Below are 26718 nucleotides of genomic sequence, written 5' to 3' on the forward strand. Positions count from 1 at the left end.
TCAAAAAAAGCGTATCATGCACTGTACCTTTAAAGCCCTATTTGATGTTTAAGATTTCCACCAATCAAATCCCAGTGTGGGGTTTTTAAACTAGAGTGTTTGTATGGTGTTTTAAGACTATCGGCTAGATTTAGAGTATGGCGGCCAAAGGGGTGCGTTAGCTACGCGTGCTTTTTTTCTCCCGCACCTTTTAAATACTGCTGGTATTTAGAGTTCACGGAATGGCTGGGCTTTCACTGCGTTAGGCTCCAAAAAGGGAGCGTAGAGCATAATTTAACGCCACTGCAACTCTAGATACCAGCGGTGCTTACGGACGCGGCCAGCTTAAAAAAAGTGCTCGTGCACGATTCCCCCATAGGAAACAATGGGGCAGTTTGAGCTGAAAAAACCTGCAAAAAAGCAGCGTTCAGCTCTTAACGCAGCCCCATTGTTTTCTATGGGTAAACACTTCCTACGTCTGCACCTAACACTCTAACATGTACCCCGAGTCTAAACACCCCTAACCTTACACTTATTAACCCCTAATCTGCCGCCCCCGTTATCGCTGACCACTGCATATTTTTTTTAACCCCTAATCTGCCGCTCCGTATACTGCCGCCACCTACGTTATCTCTATGTACCCCTAATCTGCTGCCCTAGCATCGCCGAACCCTATATTATATTTATTAACCCCTAATCTGCCCCCCACAACGTCGCCTCCACCTGCCTACACTTATTAACCCCTAATCTGCCAAGCGGACCGCACCGCTACTATAATAAAGTTATTAACCCCTAATCCGCCTCACTCCCGCCTCAAAAACCCTATAATAAATAGTATTAACTCCTAATCTGCCCTCCCTAACATCGCAGACACCTAACTTCAATTATTAACCCCTAATCTGCTGACCGAATGTCGCCACTACTGTAGAAAATGGATTAACCCCTAAAGCTAAGTCTAACCCTAACACTAACACCCCCCTAAGTTAAATATAATTTTTATCTAACGAAATAAATTAACTCTTATTAAATAAATTATTCCTATTTAAAGCTAAATACTTACCTGTAAAATAAACCCTAATATAGCTACAATATAAATTATAATTATATTGTAGCTATTTTAGGATTAATATTTATTTTACAGGCAACTTTGTATTTATTTTAACCAGGTACAATAGCTATTAAATAGTTAAGAACTATTTAATAGCTACCTAGTTAAAATAATTACAAAATTACCTGTAAAATAAATCCTAACCTAAGTTACAATTAAACCTAACACTACACTATCAATAAATAAATTAAATAAACTACCTACAATTATCTACAATTAAACCTAACATTACACTATCAATAAATAAATTAAATACAATTCCTACAAATAAATACAATTAAATAAACTAACTAAAGTACAAAAAATTAAAAAAGAACTAAGTTACAAAAAATAAAAAAATATTTACAAACATTAGAAAAAATTTACAACAATTTTAAACTAATTACACCTACTCTAAGCCCCCTAATAAAATAACAAAGACCCCCAAAATAAAAAAATGCCCTACCCTATTCTAAATTACAAAAGTTCAAAGCTCTTTTACCTTACCAGCCCTTAAAAGGGCCCTTTGCGGGGCATGCCCCAAAGAATTCAGCTCTTTTGCCTGTAAAAAAAAACATACAATACCCCCCCCAACATTACAACCCACCACCCACATACCCCTAATCTAACCCAAACCCCCCTTAAATAAACCTAACACTAAGCCCCTGAAGATCTTCCTACCTTGTCTTCACCATGCCAGGTATCAACGATCGTTCCAGGCTCCGAAATCTTCATCCAAGCCCAAGCGGGGGCTAGACATCCATCATCCGGCGGCTGAAGAGGTCCAGAAGAGGCTCCAAAGTCTTCATCCTATCCGGGAAGAAGAGGCGATCTGGACCGGCAACCATCTTGATCCAAGCGGCATCTTCTATCTTCATCCAATGACGACCGGCTCCATCTTGAAGACCTCCACCGCGGACCCATCTTCTTCTTCCGACGACTTCCCGACGAATAACGGTTCCTTTAAGGGACGTCATCCAAGATGGCGTCCCTCGAATTCCGATTGGCTGATAGGATTCTATCAGCCAATCGGAATTAAGGTAGGAAAATTCTGATCAGCCAATCAGATTGAGCTCGCATTCTATTGGCTGTTCCGATCAGCCAATAGAATGCGAGCTCAATCTGATTGGCTGATCGGATCAGCCAATCGGAGTGAACTTGATTCTGATTGGCTGATTCCATCTTCAGGGGCTTAGTGTTAGGTTTATTTAAGGGGGGTTTGGGTTAGATTAGGGGTATGTGGTTGGTGGGTTGTAATGTTGGGGGGGTATTGTATGGTTTTTTTTACAGGCAAAAGAGCTGAATTCTTTGGGGCATGCCCCGCAAAGGGCCCTTTTAAGGGCTGGTAAGGTAAAAGAGCTTTGAACTTTTGTAATTTAGAATAGGGTAGGGCATTTTTTTATTTTGGGGGTCTTTGTTATTTTATTAGGGGGCTTAGAGTAGGTGTAATTAGTTTAAAATTGTTGTAAATTTTTTCTAATGTTTGTAAATATTTTTTTATTTTTTGTAACTTAGTTCTTTTTTAATTTTTTGTACTTTAGTTAGTTTATTTAATTGTATTTATTTGTAGGAATTGTATTTAATTTATTTATTGATAGTGTAGTGTTAGGTTTAATTGTAGATAATTGTAGGTAGTTTATTTAATTTATTTATTGATAGTGTAGTGTTAGGTTTAATTGTAACTTAGGTTAGGATTTATTTTACAGGTAATTTTGTAATTATTTTAACTAGGTAGCTATTAAATAGTTCTTAACTATTTAATAGCTATTGTACCTGGTTAAAATAAATACAAAGTTGCCTGTAAAATAAATATTAATCCTAAAATAGCTACAATATAATTATAATTTATATTGTAGCTATATTAGGGTTTATTTTACAGGTAAGTATTTAGCTTTAAATAGGAATAATTTATTTAATAAGAGTTAATTTATTTAGATAGATAAAAATTATATTTAACTTAGGGGGGTGTTAGTGTTAGGGTTAGACTTAGCTTTAGGGGTTAATCCATTTATTACAGTAGCGGCGAGATTCGGTCGGCAGATTAGGGGTTAATAATTGAAGTTAGGTGTCAGCGATGTTAGGGAGGGCAGATTAGGGGTTAATACTATTTATTTTAGGGTTATTGAGGCGGGAGTGAGGCGGATTAGGTGTTTATTAACTTTATTATAGTAGCGGTGCGGTCCGCTCGGCAGATTAGGGGTTAATAAGTGTAGGCAGGTGGAGGCGACGGTGAGGGGGGCAGATTAGGGGTTAATAAATATAATATAGGGGTCGGCGGTGTTAGGGGCAGCAGATTAGGGGTTCATAGGGATAACGTAGGTGGCAGCGGCGTGCGGTCGGCAGATTAGGGGTTAAAACATTTTAATAGAGTGGCGGCGATGTGGGGGGACCTCGGTTTAGGGGTATATAGGTAGTTTATGGGTGTTAGTGTACTTTAGAGCACAGTAGTTAAGAGTTTTATAAACCGGCGTTAGCCCAGAAAGCTCTTAACTACTGACTTTTTTCTGCGGCTGGAGTTTTGTCGTTAAATTTCTAACGCTCACTTTAGCCAAGACTCTAAATACCGGCATTAGAAAGATCCCATTGAAAAGATAGGATACGCAATTGACGTAAGGGGATCTGCGGTATGGAAAAGTCGCGGCTGGAAAGTGAGCGTTAGACCCTTTAATGACTGGCTCCAAATACCAGAGGGCGGTAAAAACCAGCGTTAGGAGCCTCTAAAGCTGGTTTTGACGGCTACCGCCCAACTCTAAATCTAGGCCTATGTGTACGACGCAAGCCGAAACATGTTAGTCTATATTTTTTTTTCCAGTAGGGTATGTACCCTCCATGTTTTAACTATTTCTAAATAAAGAGACTTTTTATTCTAACTACAGCAACTGACATCTTGTTTATTTTTTAGCTTTATTTTTTGCCCAAGTCAGTTACTGTTTTTTCACTGAAGCTGCACTGCAGTCCGGACTTGCCTTTAACCCTCTCTCTGGATGATACCCCTTTTTCTTGTTCCCTGAGGATACAGCAAATGGCATTTGAAAAGATTTTGGGAATACCTGTTTACGGCTATATCGATCTACACAGACAGCAGGAGCCCTACGGCAGAAAATCCAGATAAGTCCGCTGATTGGCTCAAGCTCCATTAGGCTCCAAGCCCAGTATATCCAAGGTGTACCGCAAGCTGACAATGGAATCCAGGAAGTGACATCACGCCACACGTGGGGTGATACGGAAGACGCTGAATCCGCATGGTGTGGACGGACGGGGGTCCGGAACAGCACACAGCAAGACCGAGGAGTATTCAGGTCAGAGGTACCGGGGCACGGAAGGGAGCGGAGGCATACAAGGTATACATGAGTAATAGACATTTGTCTGCTGACCGGGACTTTTAAAAACCTGCCTAAACTTTGCTATGTTTGCACTACCTTCACAAATGCTATTGGTTACATGTTGATACTTGGGAACACGTTATACAGGGTTATATGAACAGTGCAGTATACAAAAGCAAAAGTTACTAATGGTAGCGCTTGTTTGAGAGGGGGGCATATTATATTGTATTATTTTATATCACTGCAATTTAATTGCTATCAGAATTAATAAGGAATTTATAGCTTAAAGCTTGTCTGGACATTACTCCAAAGCAGTTACCTTGTTCTGTTGCATTGAACCATTCCTCTTTTTGTTATTGGTATTTTTGGGTGTTTGGGCAAAACACCAGGTTTTATATTGCAACACTATGCAGCAAGATATGAACCAAGAGGGATCAGCTGTGATCACCTACTACTCACTAAAAGAAGTAAATGAGAGGGACATTGACAATGTTGAGATAGAGCATATATTTTCACATGATCGTTGATCTTCCTATGCTTTTTTGATGAAATGGAATGCCTTTTGATTAAGGAAAAGAAAATTAAATGGGATATTTGGACTTTAGAGAAGTACTTAGCCCTCAATATGATACCCAGGGGCTTGCGAATCAATACATTTCCAACTTTCGAAACTGATGACCAGGAGTTCATTGATATGTGGAACCTCATTCTAAGTGACTGTTCTGGCCGACTGATGAAATTACTGATAAGCTATAAAACTGAAATGTTGAATGCGATCAGGGTTGATATTTGTGATGTACAAACACTTTTAAATAATTTTTGTGCTAGTATTGATTTTCCCAAATTTGATGTAGTATTGCAAAAAACAATCAGAGAAGTTAAGGAGGAGATTGTTAGCATGAAGCACAACAAATTTTTAAGGGATAAATCAGACTATGATAATAATAAAATTTACATTTGGAATAGAGGCCAAAGATTTCAATACAGGAGGAGTCAGAACAGGGGACATAGGAGAGGAAGAGGTAGGAGACAGAGAGGTAGGGGTAATAAAACTGTTACTTTTGAGGCAGATTCTGGGGATGACAGCACATATTCAGCTGAGGAGGAAACCCTCCAGGACACGGTAAATAGGAATACTAATTACAATAGGTTCTCTGGATGGGGGAATATGCACACTAGAATGGATATGAGACAGGGCCCTAACAGTGTATATGCAGTTCAACACTCTGGTAAACCTAGGTTCCAACAACAGAACACACAGCACCAGAGAAGATATCAACCATCTGTAAATCCTGTTCCTTCTTTGGAACAACAACCTATGAATGAGATAACAGGTAGAGATGAAGAGTTCTCACAGATGGAACAGGTTTTTCAGATGGGTCAGCGCTCCAGGGGAGGTGGGACGGCAGTTATGCAACCCAAACAAGGAAGGTGCCCAGTAAGACAAACCAGGATGCCATCAAAATACAAACCGTCATAAATTTATCTGACCATGTTTTGACAAAGGAAGAGTACAGAGTGTTAGGTTTGGGCCTGGGTTTTGTACCCACTGTAAACTTTAATTTGTTTAACACAATGTTAGACCTTAACAAATTTGTGCGCAATCTAATACTCTGCAAACACTTCAAAACTGACGATTTAGAAATTCCCACAGAACAACCCCAGGGGCAAATAAACTCTAATATATACCAAGGGTTTCGATTCCAGGATATGTGTGACCTCATAGCTCTGAGGGGGTTGGAACAGGAGACAGGAACTGATATTGCTAATATTCAAACTACATTGCATAAGAAATACAAAAATCCCTCCACTTTCTACACCATTCAGAGCAGGGGGAACACCATAGAGACCTTTTACAGAAGAGTTGAGGCTGATTTAAGAGCACATAATCACGAGAAAAAAACAGTGAAAAGTAATCTAAGTGTACGTGAACAACAAGCTATGAGATCATTAAGTGACAATATGAATATTGTCATAAAGCAGGCGGATAAGGGGGGCTCCGTAGTTGTTATGAACAGGTCATACTACATAGCTGAGGCCTTGAGACAATTGGGAGATACCAACAGCTACACTAAACTCAGGGGAGACCCGACGAATGTGTTTCAGAGACAGCTTATGCACCTTTTGGATGGGGCTGCGGAAGAGGGTTTTATTGACAATGACACTTTGTATGTCAATCACCCTATTATCCCAATTTTTCACCACCTACCAAAGGTGCATAAAACAACGGAGAAAGTGCAGGGTAGGCCGATAGTTAGCGGAATAGGGTCCATGCTTGAGCACCTTTCAGAGTGACTAGATGATTTATTACAACCTCTGGTCTTAGCCCTCCCTAGCTATATCAAAGACACAAAACATGTTTTGAATCTGATTGATCAAATTACATGGACGCAAAATTCCGTGTGGCTTACTGTGGATGTCACAGCATTGTATTCCTCAATTCCCCACCATTTAGGATTAAAGGCTATTGAATACTTTCTAATCAATGAGACAACTTATGGTGAGCCCTTCAGAGCCTTTGTGTTGGAGGTCACGGAATTCCTCCTCTCACACAACTATTTCCAATTTGAGGGTGATTACTATCTGCAGAAATGTGGGACCGCTATGGGCGCCAAGTTCGCCCCCACTTGTGCCAACCTATACATGGGTTGGTGGGAGCGGTCCCACATTTATCCAGATAGTAACACCTTTCCGACCTGCGATTAGGATGTACCATCGTTTCATAGACGATTTGCTGTTTGTCTGGGACAGTGAGAGCCACCCGGTAGATGAATTTGTGAAATACTTGGGTCAGAATGAATTCAATCTGCATTTCACATATGAAACAAACAAACAGAAAATGTACTATTTGGATGTGGAGCTCAGGGGGTGGCAATCAGGTGAGATTACATCAGAAGTGTACAGAAAGCCCATTTCAGGAAATAGTATATTGCATGCCCAGAGTTGCCATCCCCGACAAGTGCCATATTCTGTGGCCAAGGGACAGTTCATTCGCCTTAAAAGGAACTGCACGCGAGAAAAAGACTATGAACGTCATGCTGAAGCATTGCAGGATAGATTGAAGGAAAGGGCATATAGCATCAGAGTTCTCAAGAAAGCCAGAAATGAAGTAGACAAACTAAAAAGAGATTCCCTTTTGGTAGACCGTATAAAATCTAATAGTCACTCAGAGCGCAAATTGACATTTGTTACGGATTATTCAGAACAATACCATACTATCTGTAATATAATCCAGGGACATTTCAAATTATTGGCAGCTGATGATGGTCTAGCTGATGCAGTCAGTAAGGGCTGCAGATTTTCATATCAAAGAAATAAATCTGTGGGTAGCATTTTGTCTCCCTCACAGCTTAAAAAACCTGCTTCAGCTATACAATCCTCTTGGCTTAGGCATGGAGGCACATACAGATGTGGGAACACCCAATGTAAAGCGTGTGAATATGTCTATATAGGCTCATCATTCCAATCCTGTGCCAAGACTTATTATCCTCAGGCACCGTACCCCAGGAGTGGCATAAAGCTGATGTGGTGACACTTTTTAAAAACGGAAGGAGGGCTGACCCACAAAGCTATAGACCAGTTAGTCTGACATTGGTAGTGTGCAAGATACTTGAAGGGATTATAAAGGATTATATTCATGAGTATATATTTGTGTAAACAAGATTGTGATTTGAAATCAGCATGGCTTTATGAGGAATAAATCATGTCAAACTAATCTAATTAGATTCTATGAGGAAGGAAGTAAAAAATATATAAAGAGAAGTATCAGTTGATTATTATTATACTTTATTTATAAAGCACCAATATATTCTGCATCGCTGTCCATGGGTACAATTCATTTAACTAAAACAATTATATAAAACTTGTAAGAGACAAGACATGATTTTACAGACACATACAGGAGGAATTAAGGGTCATATTCCCATGGAAATTTACAATCTAGAAGGGTAGGAGGTTGAGAAACAGGAGGTGAGGACTGCAAGATTGAGAAAGATGTTAATGCAGAGTTAGATGAGGTAAATGTTAGGTAAGTGAAATTAATTTATTATTGAGTTGGGTGGTAGGCTTCTCTGAAGAAGAAAGTCTTCAGGGAGCATTTAATAGAAGAAAAGATTAGGGGAAAGCTTGACAGGATGAGGGAGAGTGTTCCAGAGGGTAGGCGCTGCACAACAGAAGTCCTGCAGTCTAGCATGGGAAGAGGTGATAATCGAAGATGCAAGGAGCAGGTCATTATTGGATCTTAGTGGGCGGGCTGTAGTATACTTGTTGATTAGAGAGGATAGGTAGTGGGGAGTGGCGTTGGTGAGAGCTTTGTATGTAAGGGTGAGCATTTTGAATTTAATTCTGCTGTGAATGGGGAGTCAATGAAGGGACTCACAGAGAGGTGCAGCAGATACAGAGAGACAGAAAAGGTGGATTAGCTTGGCAGAGACATTTAGGATGGATTGAAGGGGGAGGGGGTGGGAAAGAGGAAGGCCAATAAGTAGTCAAGTCAGAAAATAACAAGGGAGTGGATTATTTGCTTTATGGTGTTAGCACTCAGAAAAGGGCGAATCTTGAAAATATTGCGTAGGTGGTTAGGGCAGGATGAAGAAAGCGATTGGATGTGGGGGACGAAGGATAGATTTGAGTCGTGTAACTCCGAGGCAGCGGATATGGGGCGATGGTGCGATGGAGAGATGGTGATGCCGTTGACAGAGATAGAAAAGTCAGAAGTTGGTGTAGAGCTTGAGGGGCGATTAGAAGGAGCTCAGACTTGGACATGTTAATCCTTAGGTGGTGAGAGGCAACCCAGGAAGAAATACCAGATAAGCAGTAGCTGACATGAGAAAGGACAGAGGGAGAGAAAGCGTAGTGGAGAGGTAGATCTGGGTGTCATTAGCATAGAGGTGATATTTGGAGCTATAACTGTTGATAAGTTTACCCAGTGAAGAAGTATAGATGGAGAAGAGTAGAGGACCCAGAACAGATCCTTGAGGTACTCCAACAGACAGAGGCATTTAAGAGTAGGAGTCACCAGCAAATGACACAGAAAAAGACCTGTGAGAAAGATAAGAGTGAATCCAAAAAAGAGCAGTGTCACAGATGCCAAAAGACCTAAGGGTCTGTAGGAGGAGGGGGTGATCAACTGTGTCGAAGACAGCTGAGAGGTCGAGTAAGATAAGTATGGAGTAGTGGCCATTACATTTAGCAGAAAGAAGATCCTTAGTAACCTTGGTAAGGGCAGTCTCAGTTGAGTGTTTGGGGTGGAATCAAGATTGCAGGGGGTCAAGCAAGGAAGTGGTTTTGGCGATTGTAAACTAGTTGATGTCATATACTCGGATTTTGCAATGCCGTTTGATACAGTGCCACATGACTGACTATTGTACAAAATTAAGAGACTAGAAAAAGCTGAAAATGTTAGCTCATGGATAAACAAATGGATAAAAGACAGGAAGCAATGAGTAGTATTAAATGAATCATACTCAGATTGGACAAAGGTAACTAGTGGAGTTTATCAGGGATCAGTATTGGGCCTGGCTCTTTTTAATATTTTTTACTTATTTCTTTCTTTTATTTTATTGACCTTAAAGGCAATATGGTAGTATAATAAATTGAAGCAAAAATAAGACTAATATCCATATGACATTTTCAATATTTTTATTAATTACTTGGAGCAAGGATTAAATAGCAACATTTCTATTTTTGGAATTGGTACAAAGTTGTGTAAGGTCATCAGGGCAGGATAAAATTGCTTTTCAAAAGGATTTGCAAAAATTGAAAGAATGGGCAGGTAAATGGAAAATGAGATTTAATACAGGTTTCTACAGTTTGGAAATAAATAACAGGCAACCTATTATTTAAATGGGACTAGACTTAGCAAAACAGAGGATGAAAGGGATTTGAACGTACTTATAGATAAAAAGCTAAAAATGGGTGCACAATGCAGGGCAGTAGATTTTAAGGCTAATAAGATACTAGCATGTATTACATGAGGCATTAAAGCATAATTATGTCACTATATAAATCAGTGATAATACTTCACCTTGAGTATGGAGTGCAGTTCTGGGGGCCAATCTAAAAAAAAGACATTGCAGTGTTAGAAAAAGTTCAGAGAAGGGCCACAAAAATAATAAGGGGAATAAAGAATGTAAACTATGAGGAGAGGTTAGCCAAACTGGGTCTGTTTCCTTGAGAGGTGATGATATGATTACTTTATTTAAATATATTCAAGGCCCATATACAGAGCTGGCAGAAGCTCTGTTTATTTCAAGGAAATTGTTTGTGACAATAGGTCACAATTTAAGGCTGGAGGAAAGGATATTTAATCTCCAGCAACTTAAACGTTTTTTTCACTGTAAAAGCAGTCAAAATATGGAACTCATTGCCAAAGGAGGTAGTGAATGCCAGTACCTTATATATATTTAAAAATGGCTTAGATATATTTCTGACTAGAAACAGAATTCCATATGTTAAATGGGTCACCTTTTTAAATTTAAGCTTAATTGGAGCATCTTTATTGTAAATCCAGTAGGATCTGTATAGGTTGAACAAAACAGACTTCTGTTTTCTTTCAACCTCATCTACTATGTTTTTATGTATGTATTTTGGACTGTGTCTGTGGGAATTTGTGCCCATTCTGCCAAAAGAGTATGTCACAAACTTAAAAGCACCATATTATCTTAAATGTCTTTGCATTTTGTAGCTTTAAAGGACCAATAAACAAAGTAGAATTACATAATCAACAAATACATTATAAAAAGACAATTCAAAGCACTTTGGGGCCTATTTATTATAGTGCGAGCAGACATGATCCGATATTGCGGATCATGTCCTCTGCACATCGATAAATGCAAACAGCATACGCTTTCGGCATTTATCATTGTACCAGCAGCTCTTGTGAAATGCTGGTGCATTACCGCCCCCTGCAGATTCGCGGCCAATCGACCGCTAGCAGGGGGTGTCAATCAACCCGATCGTATTCGATCGGGTTGATTTCTGGCAATGTCTGTCCGCAGCCTCAGAGCTTCTGTTTCCGGCGAGCCTGAAAACACGGGGCATCAAGTTCCGTACGGAGCTTGATAAATATGCCCCTTAGTATGAATTTAAAATATCAACTTTCAAAGTTAGTTTAAGGGACACTGAACCCAAATTTTTTCTTTCATGATTCAGATAGAGCATGCAATTTTAAGCAACTTTCTAATTTACTCATTTTATCAATTTTTCTTCATTCTCTTGCTATCTTTATTTGAAAAAGAATGCATCTAAGCTTTTTTTTGGTTCAGGACTGTGGACAGCACTTTTTTATTGGTGGATGAATTTATCCACCAATCAGCAAGAACAACCCAAGTTGTTCACCAAAAATGGGCCGGCATCTAAACTTACATTTTTTACATTTCAAATAAAGATACCAAGAGAATGAAGAACATTTGATAATAGGAGTAAATTAGAAAGTTGCTTAAAATTGCATGCTCTATCTGAATCACGAATGAAAAAAGTTGGGTTCAGTGTCCCTTTAAATTTTCTTTCCTCCTGCATCGTGACAGCCACCAGCCAATGACAAAATGCTTATACGCATATTCTGAGTTCTTGCACATGCTCAGTAGGAGCTAGTGCCTCAGCAACTATACAGCTACTCAGCCATGAAAACCCATTTCATGAAGCTCCTGATGCACAGTTTTTGTGCTGATATTGCTTTCAGAGACAGTTTAGAACTCTGTAGTGAGTGATGCAAAAGGTGATTTTTGCTATGTGTTCCAGCTTCACACTGTCAGTTTGGTTTACCATTATGTGCTAGACTGTTGTTGCTCCTAGAAACTTCCACTTCACAAAAATAGCAGTTACAGTTGATGGGGACAGTTCTAGTAGGGCACAAATTTCAGAAACTGAATTATGGTAGAGGTGGCAACCTATGACAGTGCCATGTTACAGTCACTGAGCTCATCAGTACAACCCATTCTACTGCCAATGGTTGTCTATGTATATTATATAGCAATATGCTGGATTTTATGCAATTATTATCACCTGAACTCAATAATTAATTGGGTGCCATATAGTTTCTGTAAAATGTGTAATACTGAATAACCTTTGTACTAAGTTTCAACATATAAATCTCTATTTTATTATGCCATTGATTTGTTTTACCTGTTTGTTACGCACTCTACATTCCAATAATAAAACAATTTATAAAGAAAAAATAAATTGATTTACACTCACACTACAGCAGATTATTTGCCTGCCATTTCGAATATCATCTTCCAGAAGGTTAGCGCTTAAATTAGTTTTGCCTGCTAAGGATTTCTGTGATATATTTAAAGAAGACAGACTCTTGTTTCCTTTTTTGCTTGTATGGAGTAATGCCCCTGAAACCCCATGCTTCAGATATTTAGAGAATATTGTGTAGAATATTTACTGTAACAACATTTGGCTATATTCAGTATTTTGTCTTATTTGTGGCAAGCTGCACATACAAATTGTATTAGTTATGAATATGTTTAAATTTTGTAATGCATTAGACAAATCTAGCTAAGGAAACAAAATGTTCCACATACTGTGAATTAAAATCACACACATTGATGGCTCTGAAAATATAGACTTATAATTATAATATTTATTATTATAGACGTTCTAAAAAATTCTAAAAAACCATAGAAGGCGATTACAAGTGAGGCGCAAATGTTTTTTCGCAAACAATATTGTGTTTCTGCAAGCATGAATTGCGCAGATATTACAAGTTGAGTGATTTAAGCTTCAATTCCTACTGCGATCTCGGAGCTGTGGTTAACTGTTTTCCGAAACTAAAAAGTGTCAGAAAACACTTAAAAAATACATTACAGTACAGTTACACTCATATTCCTATATTCATGTCAGGTTAGCGCTACTGAGAATATGCCATGTTGTTTTCGCGATACTGAAGTGTTAGGTTTCTTTTAACTTTTCTTATTCGCTATTTTGGTTACCGCTAGAGAAAAAACAGTTTACTTTCAACTTGTGATACCATATATATATGCGCTTTAGAAATGTACATATGCCTCTTAATTGCACCTTTTTTATGCTAATACATACCAATAGAATTCTTCATATATATAACAATTTAGCACATATATATATATATATATATATATATATATATATATATATATATATATATATATTCCTAATATGCTAACATGGATAACTAAAAATGCAACAGATACGCTTTATACATGTAACAATATATATGTTTTTTCTTTTTCTTTTCATGTGTTTTTTATTTTTATTTTTATTATTAATGTTTTATTAAATTGATTTTACTTTTCTTGCTTTGAGATATATTTTAATGTTTATTTTTAGAATAATATGTACCAAATAGAGCTATACCTTTAATAGTACTAAAGACCACATAAGCACTTAAGATTGGAGAGAATGACAATCTCATTAATTAGAAGCCTATTGGTTGTTCTGGCTAGTGGTCTCGGTTAAATAGGAGTGACTGATTCTGTTAGTTACACCTGAGGAAGGGGCGTGACCCTGAAACGCGTAGTGTTACATATACACAGAGTCTGGCCAGGCAAGTGTTTGTAGTTTCTTTCGCTCTATATTTCACAGAGTATTATGAGGTTTTAAATGTTTTTTAAACTTGTGTTTTAATACCACATATACTTATGTTGTGACTTAACAAATTGTGTGATTACGAGTACATTAGTGCTCTGGTATACCTTATACAATGGGTATTTGTTTACAGGCACGCAAATAGGCGTTTTTTGAGCAAATGTGCTAGAATTAAAGCAACAACTACACACAAGAGCATCGTTGATACAATTGCTTTGTGAATAGGTATTTGTTAGAACTATTTTTATATTTTGTAAAATGTTCTGAGACATGATCTGTCAGTAAAATAAAGTGTTTTTTTTATATACATTGTGCATTTCAAGTTTTTATCTGCTGTATACAGCGCTGTTTAAAAACTTTCAAACAACCTTTTTCGTTTCTGAAAACAGCTGCAGTTCAGCATAAATCAAGCAATAAGATACTAAGCGTATATAAAGCGACATACAATATATAAAAAATAAATATTTATAATTGATTGCAACAAAGTAAGCAATTATTTTTCAGTGTGTGGCGCTCTCCCTTTTAACCTAAAATCTTTTTTTCAGTTAAAGAGCTAGCAGCCTACATGGAATATTTTTCCAAAAGGAAAGCAGATAGGTCTAAATATATAGACAAAGTATTTGGGAAAATAGATCAGTCTGAGAGTGAAACTCAAAATAGGTCTATGAATTTACATTAATTATTTAGAGAGTATGAAAATGTTAAAAATAAAGAGATAAGAACATCATGGGATATATATTTATTAGAGAGGTATATAAAAAAACAAAATTATACCAAGAGGTTTAAGACTTCTAAAACAACCGACTTATGGTATAGAAGATGAGGAATTCTTGAAAGAATGGGAGGAAAGTTTAGATGGATGCTCATTTAAATTAATGGATATATTAATTAAGAAAAGGAAAACTTTATCTATGCGAATTGGAAAATAAACTGGAATCATTGGATAAATAATTTGAGAATTTTAAAGACAAAGATGAATTCAATACTCTATATAAAACACATTGAAAAAATGGATGAATTTGAAGATAAAATCATGGTAAAAAAACAGTCTAAATATAATAGAGATATTAGAGACTATAATGAAAACAAAAAAAACTATTGGAAAAGACATGATGGCACATACAATAAAAATAGAAATAACTTCACTAACAACATTTCTTTCACAAAAAAGAATTGGTCTAATCAAGAACACACTTATAAAAATAAGGCACAAAATGCACAAAAAGAATGGAACCAACATAAAAAAATGACACATGTTAAAAAGAATTCTCATATGAAACAAAAGATACTGTAGGTCACACAAAGGGTATAAAGAAACACCCTGATGAGCACAATTGGACAAACACATATTCACATAAAAAAATGGTAATATATTTGATTCCCCAGCGGTAGACTCAGATAGTGAGTGGGAAATAGTATACCAGAAAAAGAAAGAACACAAAAGAATACAACCGACAAATACACACTTAAATATAGGCACCAAAGGGTCACAAAACATGATTTCATCTAGACAAATTCCAAAAAACAAGATAGTACAAATATGGTTAATCGATAAAAAATCTTAGAAGATCTTACTAATGTTGATCCTCCTATTTTAGGAGCGGAAGGAGGAAATAGTCCATTAGAATTACAAAATGAAGGAATTGGATCAAAAAACTGGTTCGGCAACCCAGGGAATTCAAAAAGAAAGAGGACAGAAGTATTATATTTAAAAGAGAAAGGAAAATTCTCGCTAGAAACAATTGCAGATTCAGAGGTAAGCAAGGAGGAAGAAGGGAAAACTCTAGAGAATACAACAGAATGATTAGAGAACTAAATAATGAGGAGTTAAAGCAGTTTGTTATAGTCAATGTATCCTCTGATTGCCTAACAGTAAGTCAAATAAATCTGTTAAGGAAAGGTCTCTACTTTGCTCCCACTGCATATTCCAAGACTACTGATGTTCTAGTGAATTTCCAAAAATGTATAAGAAAATTATCAATAGATAGATATATAGAAATCCAAAAAAAGAAAAATTCCAATATGGAGAATATTAAAATTTGGGATACAAAAGGAAATAAACGTATACTGTAGATATATTTGATTTATACACCCTAGAGGGATTAAATAAAGAAAGTGCAGGTCAATCAAGTATGGTTACATTAAATACAAACCTAAAGAAACCTTCCAAATTCAATCCTGTACAAAATAGGGGTGATTATTTAGAATCATTTAATATATTGTCAACACAAGAACTGAGACAGATTGAAAAAAATAGAAATAAAAGTAGAAAAAACTTAAGCATATATGAGTTACAGGCTATGAAAAAACTTAAAAATAATTTAGATATCGTAATTCACCAAGCCAATAAGGGAGGAGGAGTGGTAATTCAAGACACAGACGAGTATAAAAAAAGAGGCCCTTAGGCTTTTGTCAGACAATATAAGTTATCTAAAATTTAGACAAGATCCAACAAAAATGTTAATTGAATAGCTTTCTAAATTATTAGATGTTGGGGTTAGAACACAAGTGTTGAATAAACAAGAATTTTAATTTTTATTAGTAAAGGAACCTAGAGTTCCTATATTTTATCATATACCAAAAATCCATAAAAGTATCATTAACCTACCCGGAAGACCCATCATTTCCGGAATAGATAGTTTAACATCCAATTTATCTCTATATGTAGATTTATTTCTACAGATTTTGGTTCCTAGAACGAAATCATGTTTAAAAGATAGACTGCACTTATTAATATACTTGAAACAATAGATTGGGACCTAACTGGTATCTAGTGACAGCAGATATCAAGTCACTTTACACGGTAATTGATAATACAGAAGGCATCAAAAGAATCCAGAACACATTTAATGAATATGATTTTCCAAACCAAATACAACGAGAGTTTTTGTTAAAGGGTATATTACTAGAAAATAACTATTTCTGTTTCAACGGAAAATATTACAGGCAAATACAAGGGACCGCAATGGGGACACGCTCTGCCCCAAGATATGTCAATTTGGTATTATCAAATTGGGAAAATGAATATATATGGAGTAAAGATAAATATATGGAAGGTATAAAGATATATAAAAGATATATCAATAGTGATGTCACGAACATAAAAATTTGAGTTCGCGAATGTCGAACGCGAACTTCCACAACTGTTCGCGAACGGGCGAACCGCCATAGACTTCAATAGGCAGGCGAACTTTAAAACCCACAGGGACTCTTTCTGGCCACAATAGTGATGGAAAAGTTGTTTCAAGGGGACTAACACCTGGACTGTGGCATGCCGGAGGGGGATCCATGGCAAAACTCCCATGTAAAATTACATAGTTGATGCAGAGTCTGGTTTTAATCCATAAAGGGCATAAATCACCTAACATTCCTAAATTGTTTGGAATAACGTGCTTTAAAACATCAGGTATGATGTTGTATCGATCAGGTAGTGTAAGGGTTACGCCGGCTTCACAGTGACAGACCAAACTCCCCGTTTAACGCACCGCAAACAACCGCAAACAGTCCATTTGCACAACCGCAAACTTCCCATTTGCACAAGGTTGGATACCAAGCTAGCCATGTACCGTTCCTTGTCCTCACTGATGTCATTGAAGATCTCTTCCTCCACCCAGCCACATACAACACCAAGGGTCCCCGAAAGGTAACAACAAGCCCCCTGGGACGCCTGCTGTGTTTGGTCTTCCACCTCCTCAAAGCCACCTTCCTCCTCTGACTCCTCTTCTTCAGACTCCTCTCTCTGCATTGCCTCTCTCTGCATTATTATAAGGTGTGTTAAGTAGTACTATTCCTATCAGTTTAATCCCTGTTACCTCCCCTATCAGGGGACGTGTATATGGCATCAATTTTAGGAACCGGAAGATGGAAAAAGATGCTTGGTCGGTCCTCCTACTTCAAATTTGGGGCACTGCGCGTGCAATCTAATGTGCCACCAGATAGGAGTGGTGTGTTAAGTAGTACTATTCTTATCAGTTTAATCCCTGTTACATCTCCTATCAGGGGACGTGTATATGGCATCGATTTTAGGAACCCGGGAGAAGGAAAAAGATGCTTGGTCGGTCCTCCTACTTCAATTTTGGGGCACTGCGCGTGCAATCTAATGTGCCACCAGATAGGAGTGGTGTGTTAAGTAGTACTATTCTTATCAGTTTAATCCCTGTTATGTCCCCTATCAGGGGACGTGTATATGGCATGGATTTTAGGAACCGGGAGATGGAAAGAGATGCTTGGTCGGTCCTCCTACTTCAAATTTGGGGCACTGCACGTGCAATCTAATGTGCCACCAGATAGGAGTGGTGTGTTAAGTAATACTATTCTTATCAGTTTAATCCCTTTTACGTCCCCTATCAGGGGACGTGTATATGGCATCGATTTTAGGAACCGGGAGATGGAAAAAGATGCTTGGTCGGTCCTCCTACTTCAAATTTGGGGCACTGCGCATGCAATCTAATGTGCAACCAGATAGGAGTGGTGTGTTAAGTAGTACTATTCTTATCAGTTTAATCCCTGTTACGTCCCCTATCAGGAGACGTGTATATGGCATCGATTTTAGGAACCCGGGAGATGGAAAAAGATTCTTGGTCGGTCCTCCTACTTCAAATTTGGGGCACTGAGCGTGCAATCTAATATGCCACCAGATAGGAGTGGTGTGTTAAGTAGTTCTATTCTTATCAGTTTAATCCCTGTTACGTCCCCTATAAAGGGACGTGTATATGGCATTGATTTTAGGAACTGGGAGATGGAAAAAGATGCTTGGTCGGACCTCCTACTTCAAATTTGGGGCACTGCGCGTGCAATCTAATGTGCCACCAGATAGGAGTGGTGTGTTAAGTAGTACTACTCCTATCAGTTTAATCCCTGTTATGTGCTTTTTTTTTGTTTGGTTTTTGAAGCCACAGTGCAGCACCAGAGGCCAGAAAAATTAGGCATGTACACATGCCTGAAAAATTAGGTATTGTTGCAGCCGCTGCTGTAGCAGCGGACAGAAAAATTGATGTTTGTTTCCCAGGCAGAAAGTGCCCTAAAACATTGCGGCTTGAACCCTAGTTGGTGGCGGATAAGTCACACAAGTCATCCGGCATTCAGAGATAAAATACAGCAGCGTGTGGACCATTTTTAGCTCAAGGCAGCTCATCTCATCAGGCCTTTTTTATGTATCGCCCACTGTCAGTCCCTTCGGGATCCATCCCTCATTCATCTTAATAAAGGTGAGGTAATCTAGACTTTTTGGCCTAGGCGACTTCTCTTCTCAGTGACAATGCCTCCTGCTGCACTGAAGGTCCTTTCTGACAGGACACTTGAAGCGGGGCAAGCCAGAAGTTCTATCGCAAATTGGGATAGCTCAGGCCACAGGTCAAGCCTGCACACCCAGTAGTCAAGAGGTTCATCGCTCCTCAGAGTGTCGATATCTGCAGTTAAGGCGAGGTAGTCTGCTACCTGTCGGTCAAGTCATTCTCTGAGGGTGGACCCCTAAGGACTGTGGCGATGTGTAGGACTTAAAAAGCTCTGCATGTCCTCCATCAACAACACGTCTGTAAAGCGTCCTGTCCTTGCCGGCGTGGTCGTGGGAGGAGGAGGATTACTTTCACCTCACACACAGGTCGTTCTCCTTCAGCCTTTTTATACGAGGGTCCCTCAACAGGCACGACAGCATGAAAGACCCCATTTGCACAAGGTTGGGTGCCGAGCTACTCATGTCCCGTTCCTCATCCTCAGTTATCTCACTGAAGGTATTTTCTTCCCCACAGCCACGTACAACACCACGGGTAACAGATAGGTGACAATGAGCAACCTGGGATGCCTGTTGTGGTTGGTCTTCCTCCTCCTCCTCAAAGCCACATTCCTCCTCTGACTCCTCTTCCTCACAATCCTCTTCCAGCGTTGCCGCAGGTCCAGCAAGCGATGCTGATAAGGCTGTGTCTGGTGGTGATGGTGACCACAACTCTTCCTCTTCATGCTCATCTACGGCCTGATCCAGCACTCTTCGCAGGGCACGCTCCAGGAAGAAATCAAATAGTATGATGTCGCTGATGGTGCCTTCGGTGCGACTGACTAGGTTTGTCACCTCCTCAAAAGGACGCATGAGCCTACAGGCATTACGCATGAGCGTCCAGTAACATGGCAAAAAAATTCCCAGCTCCGCAGAGGCTGTCCTAGCACCCCGGTCATACAAATAGTCGTTAACGGCTTTTTCTTGTTGGATCAGGCGGTCGAACATTAGGAGTGTTGAATTCCAACGTGTCGGGCTGTTGCAAATCAAGCGCCTCACTGGCATGTTGTTTCGCCGCTGGATATCTGAAAAGTGCACCATGGCTGTGTAGGAACGCCTGAAATGGCCACACACCTTCCTGGTCTGCTTCAGGATGTCCTGTAAGCCTGGGTACTTATGCACAAAGCGTTGTACGATCAGATTACACACATGTGCCATGCACGGCACATGTGTCAACTTGCCCAAATTCAATGCCGCCACCAAATTTCTTCCGTTGTCACAAACCACTTTGCCGATCTCCAGTTGGTGCGGAGTCAGCCACTGATCCACCTGTGCGTTCAGGGCAGACAGGAGTGCTGGTCCGGTGTGACTCTCTGCTTTCAGGCAAGTCAACCCCAAGACGGCATGACACTGCCGTATCCAGGATGTGGAATAGTACCTGGGGAGCTGGGTGGGTGCCGTTCATGTGGAGCAAGATGCAGCAGCAGAAGAGGACTCAGCCGAGGAGGTTATGTAAGAGGATGGAGTAGGAGGAGTAGAGGAGGTGGCAGCAGACCTGCCTGCAAGTCGTGGCGTTGTCACCAACTGCTCTGCAGAGCCACGCATTCCATGCTTGGCAGCCGTCAGCAGGTTTACCCAATGCACAGTGTAGGTGATATACCTGCCCTGACCATGCTTTGCAGACCAGGTATCAGTGGTTAGATGGACCCTTGCCCCAACACTGTGTGCCAGACATGCAATTACTTCCTTTTGCACAATCGAGTACAGGTTGGGGATTGCCTTTTGTGCAAAGAATTTTTGGCCGGGTACCTTCCACTGCGGTGTCCCAATAGCTACAAATTTTTTGAACGCCTCAGACTCCACCAGCTTGTATGGTAAAAGCTGGCGGGCTAAGAGTTCAGACAAGCCAGCTGTCAGATGCCGGGCAAGGGGGTGACTTTGTGACATTGGCTTCTTATGCTCAAACATGTCCTTGACAGACACCTGACTGTGGGCAGATGAGCAGGAACTGCTCAAGGCGAGACATGTAGTGGCGGATGGTTGAGAGGGGGCAAGGAGGACAGCAGTGGTCGAGGTGGCTGAAGATGCTGGACCAGGAGGAGGATGGCGCTTTGAGTTTGTGTGCGGCTTGTACTCATGTGTTGATCCCATAACCGTTTGTGATGTGCGATCATGTGCCTTCGCAAAGCAGTTGTACCTAGGTGGGTGTTAGACTTTCCACGACTCAGTTTCTTTTGGCACAGGTTGCAAATGGCATCGCTGTTGTCAGAGACAGACACACAAAAAAAATGCCACACTGCTGAGCTCTGCAATGACGGCATTCTGGTGGTGGCAAGAGCATGCTTTGATTGGCGTGCTGTCTGGCTGACCCCGGGTGCCGATGCATGCTGTCTGACTGTGCCACTAGCTCCTTGAGACGACCTCCCCCTGCTTCCAACTCGTCTCCTCCTCCTCTCTGTCTCCCCATCTGAACTTTCCCCCTCTTCTTCTTCTCTTCTAGCGGGCACCCACGTGACATCCACGGACGCATCGTCATCATCAACCGCTTAACTTGTATCTGACAACTCAGCAAAGGAAGCAGCAGCGGGTACAACATCATCATCATCACACCGTACGTCCATGTGTGTAATGCTGCCTGACTGAGACATATCCCTGTTATCTACATCCTCTGGCAATAATGGTTGCGCATCACTATCACTCATTTCTTCCAACTGATGTGTAAATAACTCCTCTGACAGATCAAGTGAAGAGGCTGTGGTGCTAGTGTTGGTGGTGGCGGCAGGTGGGCGAGTGGTAACTTGAGAGGTGCCCGAAGCTAAGCTGGAGGAGGATGGTGCGTCAAGGTTCCGAGCGGAAGCTGTAGAAGATTGGGTGTCCTGTGTTAGCCAGTCAACTATGTCCTCAGAACTGTTCGAGTTCAGGGTACATGGCCTCTGAACACTGGGCATTATTCTAGGGCCAAAGGGAATCACAGCACCACGAACACAACAGCCCCTGTGGGGTGGCCTGCCTCTGCCTGTCATTTTTTTTTCGATTAGTGGTACTATGCGTGCAAGCTACTGTGACAACAGATATGAGTGGCACTGTGCACTGGCAGAAGTTGGCAGAGTAGACGCTGTAGGCCTGACACACGCTTGCAGACAACTAACTGCGATTCAATCTATTACAGTCAAAATTGTATTATTTTTTTCAAAATGTACACTACTGTTACACCAGATATGAGTTGCACTGGGGTGACACTGTGCCCTGGCAGGCACTGAAACGCACATGTGTGAAGGAAACTGACTGCTATTATTTAACACAGTCAAAAAAGTGTTGGTTTTTTTAAATGTACACTACTGTTACACCAGATATAAGTTGCACTGGGGTGACACTGTGCCCTGGCAGGCATTGAAACGCACACGTGTGAAGGAAACTGACTGCTATTATTTAACACAGTCAAAAAAGTGTTGTTTTTTTTTTAAATGTACACTACTGTTACACCAGATATGAGTTGCACTGGGGTAACACTGTGCCCTGGCATGCACTGAAACGCACACGTGTGAAGGAAACTGACTGCTATTATTTAACACAGTCAAAAAAGTGTTGTTTTTTTTAAATGTACACTACTGTTACACCAGATATGAGTTGCACTGGTGTGACACTGTGCCCTGGCAGGCACTGAAACGCACACGTGTGAAGGAAACTGACTGCTATTATTTAACACAGTCAAAAAAGTGTTGTTTTTTTTAAATGTACACTACTGTTACACCAGATATGAGTTGCACTGGGGTGACACTGTGCCCTGGCAGGCACTGAAACGCACACGTGTGAAGGAAACTGAGTGCTATTATTTAACACAGTCAAAAAAGTGTTGTTTTTTTAAATGTACACTACTGTTACACCAGATATGAGTTGCACTGGGGTGACACTGTGCCCTGGCAGGCACTGAAACGCACACGTGTGAAGGAAACTGACTGCTATTATTTAACACCGTCAAAAAAGTGTTGTTTTTTTTAAATGTACACTACTGTTACACCAGATATGAGTTGCACTGGGGTGACACTGTGCCCTGGCAGGCAGGCACTGAAACACACACGTGTGAAGGAAACTGACTGCTATTATTTAACACTGTCAAAAAAGTGTTGTGTTTTTTTAAATGTACACTACTGTTACACCAGATATGAGTTGCACTGGGTTGACACTGTGCCCTGGCAGGCACTGAAATGCACACGTGTGAAGGAAACTGACTGCTATTATTTAACACAGTCAAAAAAGTGTTGTTTTTTTTAAATGTACACTACTGTTACACCAGATATGAGATGCACTGGGGTGACACTGTGCCCTGGCAGGCACTGAAACGCACACGTGTAAAGGAAACTGACTGCTATTATTTAACACAGTTAAAAAAGTGTTGTTTTTTTAAATGTACACTACTGTTACACCACATATGAGTTGCACTGGGGTGACACTGTGCCCTGGTAGGCACTGAAACGCACACAAGTGAAGGAAATTGACTGCTATTATTTAACACCGTCAAAAAAGTGTTTTTTTTTTTTTTAAATGTACACTACTGTTACACCAGATATGAGTTGCACTGGGGTGACACTGTGCCCTGGCAGGCAGGCACTGAAACACACACGTGTGAAGGAAACTGACTGCTATTATTTATCACCGTCAAAAAAGTGTTGTTTTTTTAAATGTACACTACTGTTACACCAGATATGAGTTGCACTGGGGTGACACTGTGCCCTGGCAGGCACTGAAACGCACACGTGTGAAGGAAACTGACTGCTATTATTTAACACAGTCAAAAAAGTGTTGTTTTTTTTTTAAATGTACACTACTGTTACACCAGATATGAGTTGCACTGGGGTGACACTGTGCCCTGGCAGGCACTGAAACGCACACGTGTGAAGGAAACTGACTGCTATTATTTAACACAGTCAAAAAAGTGTTGTTTTTTTTTAAATTTACACTACTGTTACACCAGATATGAGTTTCACTGGGGTGACACTGTGCCCTAGCAGGCACTGAAACGCACACGTGTGAAGGAAACTGACTGCTATTATTTAACACAGTCAAAAAAGTGTTGTTTTTTTTTTAAAATGTACACTACTGTTACACCAGATATGAGTTGCACTGGGGTGACACTGTGCCCTGGCAGGCACTGAAACGCACACGTGTGAAGGAAACTGACTGCTATTATTTAACACAGTCAAAAAAGTGTTGTTTTTTTTAAATTTACACTACTGTTACACCAGATATGAGTGGTGGCACTGGGCAAGTGGGCACAGTATACACTGTGAGCCTGACACACACCCTGGCAGGCAGGCAACTGCAATTAGATTACACAGGAAAAAAAAAAAAAAGCAGACTGATGTTCTAGCCCTAAAAAGGGCTTTTTAGGGTGCTGTCCTTACAGCAGAGATCAGATGAGTCCTTCAGGACTGTAGTGGACACTGAATACACTAGCCTAGCTATCGATTTCCCTATTAAATCAGCAGCAGCTACACTGTCCCTCCTCTCACTAAGAATGCAGCTTCCGAATGAATCTAAAATGGATGCTGTCCAGGAGGTAGGAGGGTCTGGGAGGGAAGGTCTGCTGCTGATTGGCTGGAATGTGCCTGCTGACTGTGAGGTACAGGGTCAAAGTTTTACTCAATGATGACGAATAGGGGGCGGATCTAACATCGCATATGTTCACCCGCCGCAGCGAACGCGAACATGCTATGTTCGCCAGGAACTTTTCGCCGGTGAACTATTCGCGAGATCACTAATATCTTTTTTAGAACATCTAAATAAAAATAATCTAGGACAAATTTTTTAATATAAAATAGACAAATCAAAATGTGAGTTTTTGGACCTATGTATAGAAATACAAAATACCAAAGTAAAAACAAAAACCTTCTTTAAATCGGTAGATCAAAATACTTCTCTGAATAATAATAGCTGTCATGATAGGAAATGGCTAGAAAATATCCCTAAGGGACAATTTATTAGAGTTAAGAAAAACTGTACTGGCGAATGAAATTTAAAGAAAACAGATTTATAGAAAAAGGGCTTTAAATTGACAACATTGGAAGAAAATCTGATCGAAGTAAGTGCCATGAACCGGGAAGATATGCTACGGAAAAATAGTGAATCAGCGAGTACTAAAATGAAAATAAAGAAACATTGTATAAATAAGATCAATGAATATAATCTGCCGGTTAACTACATATAATCAAGATAAAAACCAAATAGAACAGGCCATCAACAAACATTGGCACCTGGTATGTAAAGATCCTTTATTGGGTCCAATTGTACCCAAAACAAATAAGACTATCTGTAAAAAATAAAGAAATTTGAAAACTATACTGTCTCCCTGTAACCTTACACCGAAGTTTGTAGAATGGGATAAGAAACAACAAGAAACTAATTCTAACTTAGAGCAGAAAATATCAATGGTAATAAACAGACTATTTTGGGTTGGCATAGGTGTGGAAGGTATGATTATTGCACACATTGTCAAAATAAAAAATTATTCTTTAACTTTGATGGGAAAGAATTTAAAATAAAGAATTTCATAAATTGTTATTCCTTCCTACATGATCTATATGTTGAAATGTAGCTGTAATTTGTATTACATTGGGCGTACCACACACTCTTTCAGAAAAAGAATGTATGAACATTTATATAATATAAAAACAGGTTTTGCTAAACATTCTGTTTCTCGTCATTTCAATCAGGTGCACAATAGAGACCCTAAGTATTTGGAATTCCTTGGAATAGAGCATATACAGATAGATAGGAGAAGAGGTGACAGAGAAAGAAGACTAAACCAGAAAGAAACATTATGGATCTTGTACTTGGATACCCTTCAATCGAAGGGACTAAATGAGAACTTTGAATTGGTGTCTTTCTTATAAATAATATATGTCTGAAAATAGTTTAAATGGCTGTTAGGTTCAATTTGTAAAAATGGAAATATGTTATACATTGATTAGTAGTAGATAAAACAATGAGACCACACAAAAAAACAGAAAAGAACTTAATTGTATATATGAACGTGAGAAATATGTAAAATTTTCATCTTTACCATAAATATTGTATGTCTGAAAAAAACTTTGAAATGGTTATTTACATGAAAAATATGGTTATTTGACATGAAAAACCTGTCAGATATTGATTAGCAATATTTTTTAAAAAATGAGACCGCATAAAAAATAATGTAACTGTACCTATGAATTTAAGAAGTTTGTTAATATCAAATGGTATGGATAAGTAGATATGCATTTTGATGTGCACCTTAGTAAATTGGAAGTAATACAGTAAAAATCAGTTACAAGTCTTGTATATTTGGTTGTCCAAGCCGGCTGGACATGCAAATACTCAACACAAAAATAATTTTGAGTAGAAAAGTAACTTAAATTGTTATATATATGAAGAATTCTATTGGTATGTATTAGCATAAAAAGGTGCAATTAAGAGGCATATGTACATTTCTAAAGCACATACATATAATCCTAATATGCTAACATGGATAGCTAAAAATGTAAAATTTTAGGCACCCCTGACAATTTCCATGA

At 39.3% G+C, this 26718-nt stretch overlaps 1 long non-coding RNA gene across 1 annotated transcript in view; it reads left to right on the top strand.

Moving 5' to 3' along the window:
• The window catches only part of LOC128665056 (uncharacterized), a 34601-nt gene extending 8379 nt beyond the window's left edge, over positions 1 to 26222 (top strand). Inside the window, exons 2-3 of the long non-coding RNA XR_008402983.1 lie at positions 15558 to 15715; positions 25879 to 26222. This is a non-coding gene — a long non-coding RNA (uncharacterized LOC128665056). The remainder of the gene's footprint in view (positions 1 to 15557; positions 15716 to 25878) is intronic.
• Positions 26223 to 26718: the final 496 nt, after the last annotated feature.

This window comes from Bombina bombina, chromosome 6, assembly GCF_027579735.1.
Source record: "Bombina bombina isolate aBomBom1 chromosome 6, aBomBom1.pri, whole genome shotgun sequence".
NCBI lineage: Eukaryota > Metazoa > Chordata > Amphibia > Anura > Bombinatoridae > Bombina > Bombina bombina.